This window comes from Macrosteles quadrilineatus, unplaced genomic scaffold (genome assembly GCF_028750875.1).
Source record: "Macrosteles quadrilineatus isolate MER2022 unplaced genomic scaffold, UCM_ALF_1.0 Scaffold_5__1_contigs__length_97177068, whole genome shotgun sequence".
In the NCBI taxonomy this organism is placed as follows: Eukaryota; Metazoa; Arthropoda; class Insecta; order Hemiptera; family Cicadellidae; genus Macrosteles; species Macrosteles quadrilineatus.
The window spans coordinates 51,486,433-51,505,201 of NW_026542598.1; the positions used below are offsets into that span (position 1 = coordinate 51,486,433).

The following is an 18,769-nucleotide window of genomic DNA, read 5'->3' on the forward strand; positions in this document are numbered from 1 at the left end:
GGAAGATCACACATAGGCGCACTCGACAGCGTCATTTGGAATTATTGTTCTTTTAATCCATGTAATTTTTCCATTTGCTTTAAACCTTGGATACAAAATTAGAGAACATGCAGCAACTATATAAAGTGGGTGTATTTTGTCAACAGCTTTTAAGGAGAGTAATATTAAACAAGGAAGTAGTCAAGATATAACTTTAAAAGTTGGTAAATCTATAAGAAATGATTAATAATAAGCATCAGAACGCACTCTACGTATTCAGACAAGAAAACTTCATAAAAACGTGATCGGTTGATCCGTTGGTTGATCCAAAAGTATGGTAAGTCTACAAGAAGTATCTGTCAGTAGGGAATATGGCTATTCTATGCTAACAGGAAGCCTGCCCTGTTCCCACGCTGAGTTTAAGAATGGTTTAAGCTTGTAAATAAGATAAGCATTGTAAATTAATTTGTCTTAACTACTGGCGAAACAGCTGATTACATTCAATAATGCTTATCGTCAATATAAATAGGCCTATCGCCATTTTCTACATACGAACGTTTCAATACTATGGACTAATTGTGGGAGTTCTGACTACGTATGATTATAAGATAAATCTCAAACCCTATAAATACATATTGCGACAAAGGTAAACACTGAAACGTAATGGTTATGGGACCTTCCTCTGTTTTGCATTGAGACGAGAAGATTCCTAGGGCAAACTATTATCAAAGATCCTTGCTCTTTGACCCCAAATCATGTTTTTTGCCGTGTTTCCCAGTCCCGGGTTCCTCATGTGCCAGTCAAGGTGTTGGCCGAGGTTTTTGCCGCGGGTTTCCACCTTTTCCGCCAATAATCGGTTTGCTTTGGTCAACAATGGGTCCGTAGCATGTCCGCCTCCACATGTTTGACCGTGCAAGAATGTACAAACATTTGCTTCTATTGTCTTCCATGATAAAAATAAACTACTTTACAATAAAAAAAATTTGAACCAATTTATAGGTGATTCCAGCACTCATTTACTTTGCTGTATTAAGATTTAATCTGATTTTGTTTCGTAGTTATAAGAGGTTTTATTTAGTTTAAGTCCTGACTTGAGTCAATTTGTAAAACAGTTTTGTAACTGAAATTCGCTCATGAATAAAGACCTTATTTATTTATTTTATTTATTTAATACTTAAAACACAAAAATAATGTAAATCATTTTTATTACAACCAGACAAGGTAACGTACACATGGCCAGCAAAACGTAACTTTCAGCCACCAATTAACGTCTGTAAAACAGCTAAAAACATCATAGTGTGGTGAAAATATCACATTCTATCAGTGGTATTTTTGCCCTGGTTAGGATTGAGGGGCAACCCTCTTTCCGAAGGGTCTGCTTCGGCAGCCGGCGAGCCTGATGACCTTAAGTCATCCGCCCATGATGTGATAAAGGTTGATGCGTAAGCTTCGGCCTACATCATGGGGCCCGGGTATGTCCTGAAGGATAGGTACCGGGTAAGCAGTCAGGGGGCTTCGGCTCTCATGACAACAAAATATAAAATATAAAAAATAAAATATAAAATATAAGTGGTATTTTTGACTTTGCTTATAAAAACGTCCCCACACTTTGTTTGAAACATTGTTTCGTGCATAAATTGAAATAATTGCCCAGAACATTATGCATAGTTAATATTGGTAGAGTCATGCATGGCCTGTTGACCCAGTAAACTAAATTAATATTGCACTGACTTCCTGATGAACTACTCAGCCGTTCACTCAACCTCATAGTTTGTTTTCTATTAACGCAATCCAAAACATTGTAATGTCCCACATGATGTAAATTAACCGGGCAACTTTTAGCTGGAATGTGACGAAAAACACTTGATTATGCAAACAGTTGTATTCATAATTTTCTTGGAGCGTTTTTCATTAATGTTTCACTGTTCCTGTAAGTTTCACATTGAAACAGGGAAAGTGGTCTATCTCTATATTCTATGACCATTAATTCCATTACCTGAGACTAATGGACTAAGCTCTGTTTATTTTATAACCTCTCTTGTATAACTTCGCTAGGGAAAATAAAGATGTCTCTGAGTCTCTCTACAATTTAATCTCTCTAGAGATATTGAAGGGGCATCTCTCTTGCAGTCTAATGCAGTCTTTATAGTCCTTTGTTTTATTACCACCTTTAATAAAGAGGTAACTCTCACTTTATTAATTGTATTTTCATGCTATGAACTCTCTAAATAAATTAAAAGAGGTTTATCCCTTTGTTTCATAACCTCCAAAGAGAATAAAGAGTTTACTCTATTATGTTTACCTCTCTAAAGAGGACGTATGGGTCTCTCTACTTTCAAAAAAAGTATAAATCCGCAGAATAACGGGAGCTATTATTCATTGTATAACATCCCAAGCGAACTTACAGGTATACCTATTTATTCTGTGGTGCTACGCTCGGGCCACTACACTCAGAAGCTGCGGGGGAAGACCTTGGACCTTGATATTGCGAATCAATTTGCTCTCACCCACGGTTCGCACGCCTCCGCAGTTTTGTTACTCGTTCATTCTTAAACTTGACACTCGGTAGTTTAGACAGTCTACCTGCGGCAACTCACCCTTCATTGCGTGGGGTGTTAAATTAGAAGAGCATGCATACATATTGCCCACTAAAACCTACATGGGTGGAGTGGATTAAGCAATAGCCTAACTTTTATGTTGTGTTTTTTTTAAACAAGTAATAGTTAATTTGTATACTTGTCTTTTTTTATTACTAGGCGAGCACTTTAAGGGGGATAGGGGGATATAGTTTTATAAATAAATCATTTGACACATCTTGAGGAATAAAAGTCGGTGTGAAGAATTAAGGGGTCCGCAAGAATTTCTTCTGTGAGGAAACCATTGTATGTTGTTCCAGGGGTGAAGGGAAATGTCCTTCTTCGCAAACAATTTGAATACAAAACGTAACGCCTTTAAACACATTTTCAGGTTGTCCAAAACCTAAACCCCCCGTTAAAAACGCATACTTGACTTGTCCCTGTCTCTAACATCTTTATCGAGATTGTTTGACACCTTTTTAACAGTGTCACCTAATTATTTATTGATGTTCCTGTTTAGCTGTTTGCAATATTTTCTTTTGTTTGTGTTTTAAGTGGCTTGGTTCAATTGCGATATCATATAAATGACAAGGATTTGTTTCAAAGCATTGACCTTTCCAAAACTGCTGAGTTTAGTTAATTTGTAAATTTCATTACCGTGTTTCAACTCATACATCATGGATATTTTTAGTCTGGATACCAAGTGCATAAAATACCGAGGTGAATGTTCCCCTGAAGTAAACACCAGATGAGACAGAGACACGGACGTACCAAGGCGATCGATGGGTCCGTTGTTATTCCTCTTACCCAATAACAAACATTACCCAGTTTCAACGACTTTGTCAACAATTCGTTAGTCTAGTTTGTAATCGAATCCTATCTATAGTGAGCTACATGTAAAGTTAAACCCCATTATCATTGTTTGTTGACGTTTGTTATAAGGGGGTCCAACCGTGGTCTTGTAAGGATACTTTCTAACGTCATCCTAAAGCGAAAGGTTAGTTTTAAATACATTCGTTAGAGTTAGTGACTAAAGTAATTCATCATCCATTGAAAATGAATCAGCTGAAGTTGAATGCATCACTTAAATCAATACGGTTTTACAATTCGTCCGTTTATTTAGCTTTTCTTAATAAATACACTTTACATTGTTCTATTTATCATCATGTTGCATTCTATATAGCCTATTAATCTGCAATAAATAACCAATTATCAACATTTATACTCATTTGACTTGTAAACTATCATTGCCTTGAATTTGAATTCATTATTGAATTTGCGGAGTAGGCTGCAAAACCTGTCGCATGTAATTAACGGCAACAGCTGTTCTTATATAATAGCGAACACGAGAAGGAAAATATTCAAGCTATTCTATAACGCGAACATGGTCAACGTAATTTTTCGATTCTTTCCAGTTCACTATTACTACTTTTTTTATCACAATGCCGATATTTTAAACAGTTAGCCTAGTCTATGAGTATGCAATTATAAAATGGAACTATTCTAAACCAACCTAACCTACCAAACTTGCTGATAACGAAAAACCTCTGGTAGTGAATAAACGGAACTGCAATAAAAAGTAATGGTAGTGAATTAACGGGAAATGATCAATTTTCCCCTTTCACAAATTAAATTATTGAAGTTAACAGTTTATTCTACCACTGTTAAATGAATTGAAATAAATTGACATAACAACATAATCCATTAACATTGCATCCCAATGCATAAAAGCTTGAACGGGTTTCATCTAATTATTTTTAGATTCACTTATGCTGGTCTGGTGGTCCTCCTGAACCGAAGTCCCACGATACAACCATTAGACCAATCACCAATGGTGTTTAGCTTCAGCTATATGTAATGGTCTCCTTCCCCTATCCAGGTGGTTCAGAGCCCAGCTGTGAATCCAACTATTTAGAAAAGAAAAAGATACGTTCCTTTAAGCAAGAACTTTCTTGGAATTTAACTCTCCACTTGATCTATGCCATGACAGCCGCTTTACACTATACTTGTCAACCAGTTGTGTTCATTTGTCTTATTCTATCTGCTTGGTTTATCTTCTCCTTCGTCTTATCATTCCAGTCACATGATCGTGACGGAGATGGTGAGAGGTGAGGGCCGTCAGGTCGTGGGAAGCAATATTGATGTAATAGAGTAAAAATCAACCATCAATGCAGATGTCTTTGGAAAATAAGTTGCAAGTTGTGGAAAGCAATGTTCATGTAGAGTAAAAACTACTTCAACATTGCTGAAAAACCAATGCAGCTGTCTTTGGAAAATAAGTTGCAAACTGTGAAAAGCAATAATGATGTTATAGAGTAAAAATCAACCATCAATGTAGCTGTCTTCGGAAAATATGTTGCAAGCTGTGGAAAGCAATAATGACGTTATCGAGTAAAAATCAACCATCAATGCAGCTGTATTTGAAAAATAAGCTGCAATCTTTGGAAAGCAATATTGATGTTATAGAGTAGGCCTACAAATCAACCAATCAATGCAGCGGTCTTTAGTTTAAGCTGCAAGTTATTTGATGGCATCGTTGACATTGAATTGTGCAAGTAGACTTCTCATACTATTTTAAAATCTGAACCCCTTTTGTACATGGGAATATATTTAATAAATAAGTCTTTAATAAATCAAAAGTGAGTTTTCGTTGATTACTACAAACTATGATCTTTAATGGAATAACATTCATAATTGAATCTTGACTTTATAACTTCAGTGTAGACGTTCAGTTTTTATAGTTAATTAGTTTTACTTAAAAATACATCCACAAATATGTTTTTTCTAGATTTATTATCCGTTCATTACTTTTCAATACTCATTAAAGTTGTAATGAATCCGTTCTAAATGTTCAGAAAAGTGCTCAAACCAATTGAAAAACAGGTCAAAGCTATTGAAACCCATAGGATCAAACTAAATGTTAAATCAATGCCCATATCCGAGTCAGAACTCGACTTGGCACTTTCTGCAACTCAGGTGATACAATTAAATTTTATTCAACATATGCTACCCAGTACCCCTGTATGGCCAATCACCGGAGAGTAGGTAGGCTAGATTTAATTTGGACTTATTATTCTTCAACACCAAGCTAACAGCTAAGATGAGGTTTGCTGTGATAACCTATCATTAGGTGATTCCCCTCAGATGTTAGGATGCTGCACAAATTACTTCAATGCATGGTAATAACAAATTATAATTTAATTCTTCTAAATAAACAAAAATCCTTTATAATCTTCCTTATAAATGATATCTAATATTACTATATCAGTAATTAAATGGCAACAGTCTTACTTGGTAAAATTCCTACGATTTGACTGGCTTAAATAGGCTGTGATTCCCAGTTCCTACGGACTATGACTGTTTCGAGTACAGTAGGCCTAATGCTTGAACTCGTCTGTAACAATTTCAAAAGAAATAATAACAGGTAAACTAAAGTAATACTAGTTTCACATAATTGAGGCAAACATAATTAATTTAAGGTGATTTTACAATTTATAAAATATTCTCAGAACATGTGCTTTTTCAATCCAAATGTAACATGAAAGTTGAGTATTTAATATTTGACATTTATAAAGTTATTAACTGACAGACAATCAAAAGAATATATATAATCATAGGTAAAAACATGGTAAACAAGATTATTAACAATACAATACCACATAAATCAATTTTCTTATTTTTAAAATGTTTTCTACTTACATTTTCACGAGTTTGTACAATTTTTAAGGGAATCAGCCAACTAAGAAAGATTTGAAGAAACAGCTCATTACAAAAATGACTTTAGTTAATTAGCAGCTGTTCTCCAGTTCTGCCAACAAGGTGAAGTGTAATAACAGTCAAACTAGTTAGCCATTGATCATGATATTATATGTACATTATATATTCTGTGAATTAAAATAATTTAAATTTAATTAACATTTCCCTTACATCAGTATAAACAACATAATCTTTTTTAGATACATTATAAACGTGTCATCGCTAAAATGCTCGCCCGAATAATATTTTTATAACATTTTACTTCATGACTGGGCCCTAATGTGACTCAATGCAACACGATCATGCGGATAATCAGCGAGGGTCTACAATATTCAGATTGTCTCAGTTCTCCATTGTTAATATTATCTGAGATAGTAACTTTAAACCACAGACTATAAAGTAAACCATTACTATGTGGTTATAAAAACTCGCAATTTATTTGTATCTAGTCAAAATTGTTGCTTTTTATTACTGTTATTACGTTCAAATCTCTTTATACTCCTATTGCTGTTATATCTATTGTTTTATTAATTGCTATATTTATTGTTACATTAGCACTGTTGTGAAGCATTAGATATTAAACATGCCTTTATACCCATGTATATTATTGCAAAATGGTGTCACCATTGAGAGAGAAAGAAATAAACAATATAATATACTTTCGGTCCGTGTGATGAACTATATCTTCGTCATGCAATACTGCACGATTATTAAAGCTAAATAATTTACGAAACGTAAATTTCGTACTTGGTTTTCCTTTATAAAATAACTTCCAAAACGTCTTCCTATTTTTTGCTTCCCGTTTTGTTGTTGTTATTATGGCAATAACACAAACACGAATGAATAACGACACGATGATATTGTTTGTGAGTTGTGGCTTTTTTATCGGCAAAATCAGCTGACAAATCGTAAAGTCAGAAAAATGTACCAATTTCCTAAACTTCCAGCTGATTATTTTTACACTGGTGGTAAAAATCCGCTTTAGTCCCGCAATATTATCATGTGTATGTGGCTATTGAATAAAAGCTGCTACGATAAATAAAAACAAAATATTATACCTTGAAATAAAGCTGAAAATAACCAACACTCCGATGTTCTCATGGTCCAAGATCGTGCCTCGTGAGGTTAGCAATAAATGCTTCCTCTTCCTTGAGCAGTTTGGATAAACATCAGTCATTGAGTCTTTTGTGTCTGTGTTGAGGTAGACAGTGATGTATTGACAGGATCCACTTTCTATCGAACCATCGCATCGTGTTGTCCCCAGAATCCAAAATATGTAACACTTTTTGTCTTAGTTTGTTTATATTGTTTATCATTACTATCCACATTGATTATAGCGAATTTCCCTATAGGGAAGTAGCTATTACCGTAGGTCTCATGGTAAGACTTGAGCCCGGGACCGATATACTGCCTATAAGCTACCTACGTGGTAAAGGAATAACCATTTTAACCGATACTTGTAATGTAATTAGGAAGAATTCGTCCGATTACCACCGCACAACATTACGATTTGATTTATTGAGCAGCCCTTAGCTCCAAGTAGGTCATTGTAGAAATCCTAAGAGACTGTACGTAATACGATTTTTATCAATTTGATTAAACTATGTGACACTGCCATTGACTATAATTTGCAACAGTCATTTACTACTGTGCGGCTTCACTAATCTAGTATAATGAGTTGTCAATCAATGTTGTTTATTTCAAAATATTTTTGCTTCATTTAAACAATGTTGCACATTCTATATGTACCGTTCAAAGATAAATCTTCGTTGAAATAAGTTCGTGTCTTACGTTATTAACATTTTTACTCAAATCACAATTTCTTATTTATTTATAGCCTATCGTTTACATTTAATGGTTTAATAACACGTATTTATTTTTAATATTTCCATGTCCTTCTTAATTAACCTTCAAGACTCCACACGGACGCGGATGCTCAATAATATGGCTAAATTAAAACAGACATCTTTTCGAGGTCGCCTGGTGGCTTCTACCTGTAACGAGTTTGAGTCACGAGTCATGATCATGTTTTATAGTATAGGTAATCTTGAGTGACGCAATATTAGCAGGCAGTGTAAAAGTGTGATCATCGACGATATCGCGAGGCCGTGGCAAGATGGCGACCTTGCCGCTTGACCCCTGAACCTAACCTCACTCTCACACACTCATTGAATGACTCAACCCTACGATCTCATTCATGTGTTTTCTGGGAAACTGGACAAGCGCGTCTTATATCATTCACTGTTTTAACTTAGATCTAGATCATAGATATCAGTTAGCTATTTAATTACGGAGTACAGATGATCCTCAAGTGAGGAATGCAAATGAATCAACGTTCTGTATTCTGTTAAGAGATGAGTACCGGTAATCAATGTCAATAATACTTAGTAATCAATTTGTAATAGAATACTATTATGAGGATTAATTATTATGAGCTCACTTGGTCAATCCTAAGTAAATATATTTTTTTATAATTAATCATGGCTTTTTGGAGAAGATTAAATTTGTAAAAAGTGTCTAATTGTTGGCATACAAACTATAACATTTGATGGCGTCTCCTTATATTAATTATACGGTAAAGCGCTTCAAATGTGTGTTCTAAGAACTTTCAAATATAAGCTAAAAATATATTTAATTATTTAAGAAGTTTGCTTAAATTCGTTTACCAAAGACAACCACGACCACCTTGCAGTCATTGACCATTGGGCTTTAAATAAATTGTCCTGACTAATCAAACAGCTGGTCTTAGTCGGTAACAAAGATACACACAGACAAAATTCTACTCTCATCCTTCACTCATAATTTGGGTTAGAACAAGGCCCCACTAGAAAAAACAGGCCATGCTGCAGCACGGGCAGCGCAACACTACGTCACAGTGGTGGATAGTTGTACTTTTGTTTTATTACTCTGAGGTTGTACTAAACTCTTGCCATTAAAATCTTACAAACAGTCAGCTTGTTTATTTACTAAAAACATATGGGAATGGTGATGGCAATGAATTTATCAATGAAATCCATCCACTAGTGTGACGTCATGAATCCTGCAGCATGGCCTGTTTTTTACGCACCTAGGCGGCGTACCTATCTCAATTAATTATGACTCAATTAATTAATTATTAATTATGATTGATTATTTGAATAAACTAACTTGAGCGATTTGAAAATAATGTAGGCTTATTGACGAAATTTAATTTTGGATATTTTTTGTATTTAAAGTGTTCGTCCAATTCTTTCTCCGAAAATGGAATATGGTTTATTGTAACTTCTTTAGAGATGATTGTCAACGGTCCTACAAGACGCATCGTTTTTTTTTCAGTCAATACAAAAATCACACAATGGAAGTCTGACTTTTGTCGATAATACTAGCAACCATTTAGTTAACATAGTCCTCGCACAACAATAGGTTAGTCATCTTATCAGTAGGATAAGTGGTCATTCTTTGGCCTCTGATAACGTCAAGGTCATTCACGACCGCGTCAGTCAAACTCACGGCTACAGGTTAATCGTTGTTGCCTTATATGAACAACATATGTAGGCCTAGACAAAATTGGTATAAATGAGTCATTGACAGATTATGTGATATCAGCTGTTTCACTTCAAATCGACAATAACTAACAAGTGACTTTGATACAAAAAGTCAACAATGGGCAAGATCCAATAATGCTATGTAAACAACGAATAAGAGACTGTTGTTCATAAGTCATTTGCTTATTATAATTATTTCACTATTATTGACACGTATAACCGCTTAACAACAGTTGCGGCATCGCTCTTTACATCGTTGATACTCATCGAAACGCTCGGTGTTTACATACACTAGGATTGCTTTCATAGCTGCGAAAGCTAGTTGAGCGGAGCGATCATGTTTCATTTCAGGTTTTTAATAATGGTTTAATAATGGTTAATAAGGTTTTTAATAATGCAATAAATGATTGCAATGTTTACAGGTAGTAAATCCATTTCATCAATACAGGGTGTTGAAAATGTCTGGAACCAACATTATATCTGGTGAGTGGTTAAAGAAAAACAACTGATATTTTGTGTACGGATATACTATAGTTTTACCTATCTTTTGGTGCCTTATGCAATTTTTTACCACTTATAGGGAACGTCCTGTGGAGGATGCAGTAAAAAGTTTTAATGGAAGCCTATGGTAAATGATACATCATTTTAAAGGCCATTTTTTTCTGAGTAAGGAGCCACAAGTTTCATTTCAAAAGGACCACCCTAGCAAAAATGGCGACCGTTTGAAATTTAAAAAACCCACTTATAGGGAACGTCCTTTGGAGGATGCAGTAAAAGGTTTTAATGGAAGCCTATGGTAAATGATACATCATTTTAAAGGCCATTTTTTTCTGAGTAAGGAGCCACAAGTTTCATCTCAAAAGGACCCCCCAAGCAAAAATGGCGACTGTTTGAAGTTTTTGAAAATAATTGAAAGAAGTTGCTATAATTAAATAGCAATGGTTTAAATTTTAAACAGTCGCCATTTTTGCTATGGTGGTCCTTTTGAGATGAAACTTGTGGCTCCTTACTCAGAAAAAAACGGCCTTTAAAATGATGTATCATTTACCATAGGCTTCCATTAAAACTTTTTACTGCATCCTCCACAGGACGTTCCCTATAAGTGGTAACAAATTGCATAAGGCACCAAAAGATAGGTAAAACCATAGTATATCCGTACACAAAATATCAGTTGTTTTTCTTTAACCACTCACCAGATATAATGTTGGTTCCAGACATTTTCAACACCCTGTATAACTTATCGTATTGTCTCAGAATTATCAACATATATAAAAAGTTTCATAAACAAAGATATGGACATTATATACACAATATTATCTTCTGTATCGGTATTTTTTCTATGTTTGCTTGGTAATATCATCTGGTGAACCAACAGTTCTGGTTGAAACCGACCATTCGACATTTTCTCAATCTTGGAGATTTGGCAATTCAGGCAGAAATGATCTTTCATGTATCCATATGATTATCACATGTAATTGTTTAAAGACTCGCCTGCTTTGACAGAATTTCACCAATAGTTTTCACCATAACATGTTCGGTCTGTTTTATTATTTTGTACATTTAACATATGAAAAGCATTGTTTTCAAGCAAGTGTTCTCAAAACTGCCACAAGTAACTGTTCATGCATTTCGGGCGTTTATTACTAGTCTTCATTTTTTACAAATAACAGGCAGTTTTTGAGAATGCATAGTTCCCAATCACATAAGATTAATATTATTTGTTATAACCTTATTTAGATTACATAAATAAAATCTGTAAAATACTGTACCTATTAGATCAGTGGTAGTTTCCAAATGGCGTGCCATACTTGTATTGTATGATCAGTGGCTATCATCCAAAAGTTAATCCTTTGTACTGTGTTTTGGTCGTAATGGGCTTTTAAACATATGCTATTATTCATTGTTTTGTTGACATTTACGTCGTTATTTCGTAACCATCATGGCAACCCATAAGTCCAATGTTAAAATTTAAAAGCTGAGTTACTTTAAATGGGCATTATAAAAAATTGAAATTGTTTCGTCCTAAGTTTTCTAAACATTTTGTCGAAACAACCTTGGTAAGTTTGGCTGAAATGTGTTCATCCGCTATTGAAAAAAAGTATTAAGAGTGTTTGAATTGAAGCAGATCCCAATGAGCTTCGCTTCGCTCCGCTAAACACACATAAGTTGGTAGTCCACTAGCTTTTACAACCTCAGCCTCATCAGCAGGTTTCGATGTTTTGTATGTTCTTATAGTTTGAAGGCTACTCGTGGGAGCGCATTAATTTGCTTCATTAAGGTCATTTTCTGACGCACTCTTGACTACGTAAGTTAAGTAACAGTCGAAAGTCATGCGCGGGAATAAAATGAATTTCAAAACCCATAGGATTATGCCTGTCCTAAGGTTATTCTTCTTTTACTTTTTTTGTTTCTTTAAGTAAATTTGGGCGTTTCATAACATGTCATGTATTATGATCGAAAATTCTAACACATAAAAATATATATTTATATTTTTCTCCTATTTTCTTTGGATACTTTGTAGCATCGTTGTAGAACATCAGTTTGAGACAAACAATTCAAATACAAATTCAGCAGACATCTTGGTCTATTGATGTTCCAATCGTATATTTTTAACGTGAACTCATGTAATTTGTTCATGTTTGCCTACTGATCTTATTTTTCTTTTTTATTTTTTATGGCGTTGGCTTTTGTACTTTTATTAGTGGATCGTATAGGCATTATTTACACCCTATACAATCGCCCTCATCTTACTTAGACTTTTTGTTGGATAATGCCATTACTAGCCCGGATAAATTACATTTATTTGAGTCCAAAATCAATCCTGCTTAGTCTATGACCGAACCAGCAACTTTCAGGTTTTACGAGAACACTTTAACCACTCCGCAATTGTAACGTTTACAAATATTATCTCATTTACATAATCCTGAATCTACACAATTTTTCCATGCAACTCTGTTTTACGAGCCAAACCACGTTTTATAACCTGGCAAAAAGAAGCTTTACAAATAGATTGCTCTAATCCTTGGATCTTTTATTTTGCATGTAATCTCCATGTATCGGCCTGTGGAAACTTGATGATGTATCGGCCAGATCCTTGTAGGCTACTGTATAATATCAGCATTTGTCAAGTTTGATTCGCCTCTTCGCCGCCAGCCGGGCTCGTGCTTCTTCATAGATCAGAATCACCATCGGCATCATGGGCGTGAGTCGTCCTCTTTTTATCTTTCACGACCGCGGTTGGAAAGCTTGTCTTCTCGCCTAAAAGATAAGGTCGTAAATCTTACCATTTTTTCTTGTACTTCCCGCCGTTTTCGCGTCCAACATAATTAGCGGGAATCTGGCTCTTCCCTCCCGGAGTGATGATGTATTCTGTCTTGTCTTCTGATCTCGACGTCTTATTTTTCTCTTTGGGAGGATTTTATAATTCGAACAGCAAGGTTTTGACTGATTTAGTTAAATTTATCTGCTTGTACAACTTTCACCTCTTCTCCAGGTTATAGGAGCAAACAAATAAAAATACGACGACGGCTGGTTTCTTAATCAATGCTGTTTTGATTTTAAAAAGCTGGAAATCTCCTTTAATTGCATTTGCCCGTCTACGTGGGTCACAAAAACCCGTGCGTGAAAGTATCAATCGACGGGAACAAAGGGTGCGCCGCCGGTTCAGTGCAAAATTAAATACTGATATATTTTAGTGTCGGAACTGGGATGAGAACCTACGACATCTAAGTGAGCTAGCCTTGGGTTCGTAGACCGTCGACTGGGCCACCGACTCACCAACCATAATAAAGCAACTTGTGGTTTCATCAAAGATTTTGTTATTTCAAAATAGGAAAATCGTATTGAATATCAAGTGTAAATATTTACTGTCTAACACTTCTGTCGTAAATACTCTTAATTAACTGTCTAAAATCCTATGTATTGCATTTGATATGAACGACCCTCTTTACCAGTATTGTTTGATTCTATAGAAGAATACAATACTAGCTCCAGTGTCCAGTGAAATTCCGCGTTGTTCAACGTGTACAATGAATGTTGTTATCCACCCTTGACCCAGTTACCAGGGTAATATCTATGTTACCTACCATTGGTGAGTGCCTAAATTAGTGAAGAAAGTGGTAAGATTATCTGTATAGCTTTTCAGCTGGTTCTTTAGCCAGGATAGGATAATTCAATACACGCCCAATTACCTAAGACAGCTGGGGTCAGTTTGGAACCATCCAAAAGCTACCGACATATCTCAGATTCGAACTGGCGACCTTTTCATTAGCGAGCCAGCACTACAGCCACACAACCCAGCTGTACAACCATTGCAAGAAGTTCCTTTGCAATCCCTTGTGGTTATAAGTTTTCCCACAGAATTGAAGGGTTGACAGATGACAGGTCGGTTGACGGGTTGACAGGTTGACGGGTTCAATGACTGCGATAGTCCGCATAAGGTGAGACCAGATCTGGTGTTGCATTGCTATGGTCCTCGGTAGAGCACTGAATGTACACCAGCTGCCGACTATGGGACTATGCGTTCTACACCACTCTGCTGGCCTTAATAGATTATCAAGGCGTTCGTAACGGGCAATATAAGCCTGCATTTGGCGTTCATCACATTGGCTATCTGCATTTGGCTATCTTGTTTGAATGTCCCTTTAAATTTGGTCTTTTGACTCTTTCAGCATTCAGAAGAATGTGCTCAATTGACTCGTATTTTGGTCTAATAGTTAGGCCTACATTAAAAGTTTCTACTTCTCGACTGAAGTGACTGAAGTTATTCTATCTACTGAGAATTTGTAATAGGCAATACAAAACCACTTTTTGGGAACAAAGGTCACATTTCTGTAGGTGCATACAGTTTGACAAACTTAAATTTAGAATTTAATTCTTTCGATCTTCGGAAAAATGTATTTATAAAAAGATTTCATAAATTTCTTCCGAACCCTGGGAAATGTTCGTAAGAAGAGTCATGAAGAGTCCTTTTTAGACAGCAGCTAGCTTAATCAGTGAACATTCCGAAAACCAGGACACATTGAAACTCTGTTTAGGCGGTCTTCAATGTCAAGTTGGTTAATTTTCAATATTTCCACTGCACTGTTTGCTATCAGGATTCCAACAATTAGGTTTTTGAAAATTTTTATTCCTCTATTGCCAACATTTTAAATGATCCCGTTATCAAAAGTTCATCGTCCAAGATTGCACTGCCGGCGACTCCCTCCACGCCACACCTGAGTCCAGTCCGGTCCAGAGGCTCGTGTTACATGTAACCTTGCACCACACGCCGGATGTCTATAATTAACACTAACTTGTTCTTGATCAAATATGGAAAACGGCGCTTCGCGTCCTTGAAGCCACGGGTGGGTCGGGTGTTCCACGGACCATCACACCCGGAATGTGACAAGGGTGAGGAGGTGAAATAGGATACGGAAGGTGAAATATCATGCTAAAAGTGATTCCGCAGTTTTCTTCAATATTGTCACCTTTAAAGGGGGTTTCACTGAAAGTTCTAGTTTAGTACTTTCGCTCAAAGGCAAGACAGAAAAATCCGTTCATGAAAGTCATGGATTTAGAGTTATGATGCCTGGCTAAAGGAACCGCCATAGTAAGTCAGAAGGTTGTCGTTACGATCCTGAGAAAAGCAAGTCGATTGTTGATGGTTTTTATTAGCGAATTTCCCATATAGGGAATAAGCTATTACCGTAGTACTCATGGTAAGACCTGGACCCGGGACCAATTTTTTTTTGTTTTGAGGTCCCTAGAGGCCAAAAATACCATCCGTTCAAATTCATATATATATATATATATATATATATATATATATATATATATATATGTGTGTGTGTGTGTCCGTTAGCGCGATAACTCGAGCAAAAATGGTCCGATTTCGATGAAATTTGGTACAAACGTGTAAACCTACGTTTATTCGAACGAGTTCGCGAACCAGCATGATCGGACCATGGGAACGGGGGTTTATGGGGGCTTTTATGGGGTAAAAATGGGTTTTTCCCATTTTTGACCCAAAAAACATAGAATTTTGCAAATTCTTTCTAAACCATTTTGTAGAGCTTAAAAAAACAAATAATTTAGTATATTGAAGCGTTATAATGCGCCTAATGGTTACGGAGAAAATTCCAAAAAATTGTAAATTTAAAATTCCCATGTTATTCTTATGGAGAATAAGTAAACTGTTGTAGTTTGCTTGTTTATTAACATATTTTGCCCAAATTTGGAAAATGTTTTTATTTCTTACTAACTATTGACATTTTACATAAAAAACACTTTTACCCCCCTGTTGCAGCAAACCTAATTATGTGTTAAACTTATATTCTATTTAAATAGGGAATAAATGCGACATTTTTAAGGAGACAATTTAGTGTAAATCCAATCAGGCAATTGGAAATTCGCTTAGTCTACAGGTTTGCTGCGGCGGGGATATTTAAACTGATTCCAGCTATCGTTGGTTATTGATATGTTATTAAAATGGTTCTGGCAAACAGCTGATGGTCGGTAACAAACAGAGCTACACATTTAATCTCACTATATAGTCACTCCTTTCTACAATGAATTGCATTTTTGTATTCAACTTTAAATACGTACGTATTCAAAGTACCTCTTTGCCTTCAAAGGTGATTAAATTATTATCAAACCTATGTACACAAGCACCACCCATTCCCCAATAATATTTCAAATGGGTTATGTGTCAACTAACTTCCCAATCTCAAATATGTACTAACTTTACAAGTTCATCTTACAGGATCTGTCAAAATCTTCATATTTACGTTTGTATTGTGTTTAAACAACGCGTGAATTCTTCATGTATAATATTTCCACATCCACAAACATCACGTGTTTTCACTCACGAGGCGCCAACAGGAAGGCGAATATCGTAGTTCAATGTCGTTTTGCATCGCCAATTTTCACTTTACTCTTTAATTGGTTGTTGTGATTTAGTATTCTTTGCAATTGTTTGGTGTTTTGCATCGCCGAGGTGGGAATTGCTTAATTAATGCTGGATTTGTAGCCTTGCGAAGGCCGCTGCCTACACATGAGGTAACTCACTTCCTTCTGAGTGATTTGACGTTTAGGTAATTTACACGATCATTGTACCTCTACACAACAACAATTATCGTTATTTTCATCCTATTGTCCGTTGGTATTTTGTCAACAACTTTCTGATGTGAAGAAACATGGTTATCGTATAATCAGGAGAATGAGTTTAAGTCTCGACTCGACGAACAATTTTGTTTGGTATTTATAAATAATATATAACTTAATCGGCCAAATAAAAATTAATAATCCGTTATTACCAATTAATAAAGCTATATTTTAACCTATAATCAATTAAAATGAAACGTGTGACTTAAAATAAACTTCTCAAATATCGGTCTTTCAAATTAACTGGTACATTTTTACAAAAACATATAGTCTATACTTATAATCTAAAAGTATAGCAGACCTACCTGTATTATAGAAGTTTTAATGCTAAACCATTCAGGTTCTAAAAATGACAAATAATCAAACAAAAGAGAGAAACTTGACAATAATCAAATCACTGTTGTCATAAACTATTATGGTGTATGTTAATAGTCAATGTTACTATGAAATATTTACTGTAAAGACTGTGGAATCGGATTTGCCGCCGCGATTGGAAATACGCAAGATTCCTACGAATCAAATTCCAGTACTGTATTGTACATTGTACAGAATCGGTCGATGTGACTCATTCATCGCGGCGTTGGATTTAACCTGATTTAACCGAGTGTGACAAACTAACGTATCGGATTATCAAGAGACGTTCAATAAAAGACAATGTTTCACTGATTCTCTTCGAAGAGTTGTTTCCCAGCGTCTCCTAGTTCGACACCTGCTAGTTAGTTATTACGCAATATCAAATTCCTGCGCGTCTAGGAGGCGCGTCTATTAAAAAATTTGGTTCTTCTTCAAAGAAAGTATACGTGCTTCACTACCCTGCAATTATACCTTCGACCCCAGACAGACGCTAGCAGACGACCTTCCAACGCCGTGGACTAGCCGAGGGTTTGGACCGTTCCCTCGGAAACTGAAACAATGCAGTTAGGCACTAGCAGTTACTAGTTACGCTACAACGGTAGAAAAGAATTTTGATGAAATGTTAGTGATTGCAATGCATTTTCGTCCTAAATTGATTTGGTTTACGTTTCAATGTACAGGTTGTTCCAAAACTACTTTTTTTCTGTTGTGAAATTTTTTTCTTGAATCAGAAATCAGAAATCAGAAAATCTTTATTGTTTCATATTTATTTACAATCCCAGGTACATCTTTTACAATAAACACATTTTCAGAAAGTAACGTTGTTATCTGTATAATTTTACGATATTGTTAGTTGTACGGAGCAAAAATTCAATATTTTGGTAAAAATCACATAAATACAGGAGAGATAGCTGCTCACATTTGAACTATGTTTATATACTAGAAAAAAGTATGTTTGGATGATTGCAAACATGCACAAATGGGGCCAGCTCTTATTCTTATTCTTTACCAAAGCAGCAAAGTGTTCATGCAAGAAAACACACACAAAGCTGGAGTCGTATTGCACTGCACACTTGACTCAAGCTTTATGCATTTTACATTTCCTTTATGAAGAACCGTGCACTTTAGACCCGCCAGGTGCATTTCACATTGCTGCTGTTTCAAGTGGTTTTATTTAGTGATTCATTTCCATACTGAGTCTTATCTACACTAAATAGTAGTTTTCTTAAAAGTAGTTTTTAATAAGTTAGAGACATATTTGTGACGTCGTGATGATTTTATAAGGTTTTACAAAAAATTATCAAATATTATAAAACAATTATTGTACAAGTTTGACGGTAAATGGAAGGATAATGAAATTTTAAAGTATAAGTAGGCCTAATAAAATAATTTTATTTAAAAAAATCTAAACCTTTTATGCCATGCATTTTTTTTTAA

At 35.4% G+C, this 18,769-nt stretch overlaps 1 protein-coding gene across 4 annotated transcripts in view; it reads left to right on the plus strand.

The window, feature by feature from the left end:
* Window positions 1–18,769, plus strand: part of LOC128995055 (uncharacterized) — a 76,338-nt gene that overhangs the window by 37,035 nt on the left and 20,534 nt on the right. The window lies entirely within an intron of this gene.